The sequence below is a fragment of the Artibeus jamaicensis genome, unplaced genomic scaffold (assembly GCF_021234435.1).
Source record: "Artibeus jamaicensis isolate MK-2021 breed Jamaican fruit bat unplaced genomic scaffold, CSHL_Jam_final contig_471, whole genome shotgun sequence".
NCBI lineage: Eukaryota > Metazoa > Chordata > Mammalia > Chiroptera > Phyllostomidae > Artibeus > Artibeus jamaicensis.
Window position 1 is genome coordinate 6,030,016 of NW_026521850.1, and position 3,690 is coordinate 6,033,705.

Consider the following 3,690-nt stretch of genomic DNA (forward strand, 5'->3'; position numbering starts at 1 on the left):
ATCGAACTGACAACCCCTTGGTTTGCAGCCCACGCTCAGTCCATTGAGCTACACCAGCCAGGGCTGCTTATGTTATTTTAAGCAAGTGTTTGTCATTCAAAGTTGAAAGAGTCCTAAAGCTTTTTCCCATGATAAGAATCTGTGATTCAGATTCCAAGTCAAAGTATCTTCAGAGTATTTGCCCAGACCAGCTGTTTCTTGCGTTGTAAACCACGGGATTTCAGCTTTAGAACCATCAGAATTGTAAATGCCCATTTCTGAGCCCTACCTTGGACCAATGGAAAGAGCCTGGTGGTGCTGGGCAAGTGTGTGGGCGTCTGAGGCATTTTAACAAGCTCACATATGATTCTGACTAAATCCTAAATTCCCAAACCCTGGCCCACTTCTGCTCCTCCTCCTTTCCACTCTCCTCCTCCTTGTTTGAATCGTATCTGCCCATCTGGACACAGCTGATTGGATGAGGCAAGCATACCTGGGCCAAAACCGGGCCAATCGGGTTTCTTTACCCCAAATTTGGAACTGGTATCCAGAGAAGGCTCAGTCCTTGTGGCTGCTTGAACCTTCTTATACCTCACATACCAGGAAGTAGAAAAGGTTGCTGTCCTAGGGGGAGGAATGAGGGAACACACCAGGAGAGCCAGGGCTGACAGAGTCCCACGTAAGTGACCGTGGTTCCATAAAGCTCTTAGCCATGATCCCTGGCCCCAGTCCCCTTCCCCACTGCCTGCAGGAACCCTGTATGTTTATAGCTCCTTCCACTTTTTGCACTAATGTGGGTGATTTCTGTTACTTGTAACCGTGAGCCCCTTGCCTAAGATGTAGTTCATTCCTCGAGGTCCCAGTTTCCTTGGCTGTAAAATGACCAGCGTTGTGATCTGCCCCTATGCATCGGGTCCCCACAGAAGAGCCCCCTCTTAACGACTCCTTCCATCAGAAGGACTTGGTGACATGGGGTATGGGTGGCAGAAGGCTTTCGTTCAACAGTGCTTCTCTAACTCTGGTGTGCAGAGAAATTACCTGGAGTCTCTGTAAAATGCAGAAGTGGAAGTGTGATCATTGGGCGGGTTTGGTGGGGCCCGGTTATCTGTTATTTTTCTTTACAGTTTTTTTGAGTATCATCAACATGCAATTAACTCCATATACTTAACATTTTGATGAGTCTGCATGTGTATCTGTGAAACCATCGCCACAATCCAGACAATGAGAATGTCATGAAAATCTCCATCCCTATCAAGTTTGTCGGTGCTTCCTTTCTTTTCTTTCCTTTGCTGCAAAAATTTTTATTGTTTCCATTTGGTCCAAGGCATGAGAGAGGGCTCCAGGAATTGGCTCAGACAAAAGCCAGACAACACAGGGGGCAGAAGGGTCCCCAAAGACCTCTGGGCTCCAACAGCTCCTGGTCATGCTTGAGCATGAGCCTTTCAAAGAGTCGCTCACCCAGCCCAGCCTGGGGGCCAGCCAGCCTGCGGAGGCGAGTCAGGTGGTCACCCTTCTTCTTGAGGAGTGTCACCTGCTCACCCAGGAAGTGGCTCTCCAGGAAGTCGCAGAGCTGAGAATCTATGCAGGCAGAACCCAGTGACCCAGCACGCAAAGGGCCTGGTCAGGTTCTTCTCTAGGACCATGGCGGCTTCCATGGTGACCTGAGTTTCACCGCATATGGCTTGGCGTAGCTTCTGCACATCCTGGAAGCGGGGGAGGCCACTGTGCTGGTTTTGCATCTTTAAGTGATGCTCAGTGTCCTCGCACTTCTCCTTAGGCAACTCTCGGAGGAGGTGGCCCGTGCCCGCCAGAGCCACATTGTCTCGGTGGAAGTAGAAGCCCAGAGAGAGGTAGGTGTGGGAGGCCTGCAGATGCAGGTTGACCAGGTGGTCGACAGGGCTTCCACCTTGGTGGAATAATTCTGATGAATTTGGGAGCTCACAGCTGCTTAGTAATTAGTTAAACTAAAACAAACAAAACCAAACCAAACCAAACCAGTACTGGCTGGTCCGGGAGGGAGAGGGTGGCCGGGATGGCTCTGAAGGCAGTAACTGGAAGGGAGGTTGGAGGGTGGTTGGAGGCTGGGAGGAGGGGCGTCCCTCGGTCTGCTCCAACCAAGCACTGTGGAAGCAAGAGACAAATTGGGGGACCTATGGGGGCTCTGCTCTTGGTGCCCCTTATGACCATCCCTTCCTTCCTACTCTCTCCCCCCTCTTCCCAAAGCATCCACTGGTCTGCTCTCTGTCACTATAGGCCCATTTATGTTTTTGTGTCCCAGAGCTTTTCCTGAATGAAATCACTCAGCAGCCTCTCTTCCTTTGGTTTTTTTCACGCAGCCTGGTTGTTTTGAGGCGCATCCCTGCAGATGTGTGTATCAGTAGAGTCTGCTCTTTTAGCTGAGTAGGCTCTGCTACAATTTGTGTACCTAGTCAGTCACATATGGATGGATATTTTAGTAATTGCCAATAGTTAGCTACCACAAACACGGCGCCTGGGAACCCTCGTGTAAAAGTCTTTGTGGGGACACGTGCTTTCATTCCCCTGGCTAAGGACCCGAGAGTGGAATGGCTGGACTGTACAGTTAGTGTGCGTTTTGCGTTTTAAAAAACTGCCATACAGTTTTTCGAAATGGTTGCAACATTTATATCCCTCCCCACCGAGAGCGCAGGGGAGTCCCGGTGGATACACGTTCTTGTCCACACTCGGCTGGGTTTCCATGAACCATTCTAGCAGGTGTGAAGCAGTGTCTCATCTTGGTTTTAACTGGCGTTTCCCTAAGACCAATGGGGTGGCGATTTGCCATCTGTGTATCTTCAATGGGGTGTCTATTCTATTTAAATCGCCTTCTACTCTGGCTGGTGTGCCTCAGTGGATTGAGTGCTGGCCTGTGAACCTAAGGGTTGCCGGTTCGATTCCCAGTCAGGGCACATGCCTGGGTTGTGGGCCGGATCCCCAGTGGGGAGGACAACAGCGGCAAATACACATCCATGTTCCTCTCCCTGTCTTTCCCCCTCCCTCCCCCTCTCTAAAAATAAATAAAAACGTTTTTTAAAAAATTGCCTTCTTAGTAATGTGTTTGTATATCTAAAGACGGACGTTTTGCCAGCTATAGTTTTGTAAATACTTTCCTCCAGTCTGTGTATTCCTTTTCATTCCCTACCAAATGCCACAGTTTACTTTGGCGCACGTCGAATCTGAGGACCTCTCTTCAGGAACAAACAGTGCAAGAAAAGATGGGGGTGGTGGGGAAAGAGGTGCTGGCCTGCCGGACTAGCCAAAATAAAAAGAGGGCCCTCAGGCCTTGCTGGTGACATAGGAGACAAACCCTCCTCCCACCCCGAGCGCACTCCGAAAGCAGTGGGAACTGGAGCAGTGTCCTAGGATGATTTGCTGATGGTTCACCCAGATCTTTAAATGTGGGTTCCTTTGGCTCAGCAAATTCAGTTCTAGGAATTTTTCCTTGAGAAATAATTACCCAAGAGCAGTCAGTTGTCTGCCCCTGGAACTTAGGTCCTGGGGTTATGCTTGTGGGAGGGGCCGCAGACACCCCCGGCTGGGCTACACCGGACCGTGGCACGGTGCCCTCGTGTGCTCAGAGCCCTTTCGCCGCCGTCTGGCCTGGGTGGAAGGCTCAGAGGGGCTGGAATTTGATCCGCCCCCAGCAGGGCATCTGGGGGAAAGTGCAGTGCCAGACCCAGGCTTCGCCCCACT

The 3,690-nt window shown here is 50.8% G+C and overlaps 1 pseudogene; it reads right to left on the reverse strand.

Moving 5' to 3' along the window:
• Positions 1-1,330: 1,330 nt before the first annotated feature.
• On the reverse strand, positions 1,331-2,697 carry LOC119065288 (ferritin light chain-like; annotated as a pseudogene).
• Between the last annotated feature and the right edge of the window lie 993 nt (positions 2,698-3,690).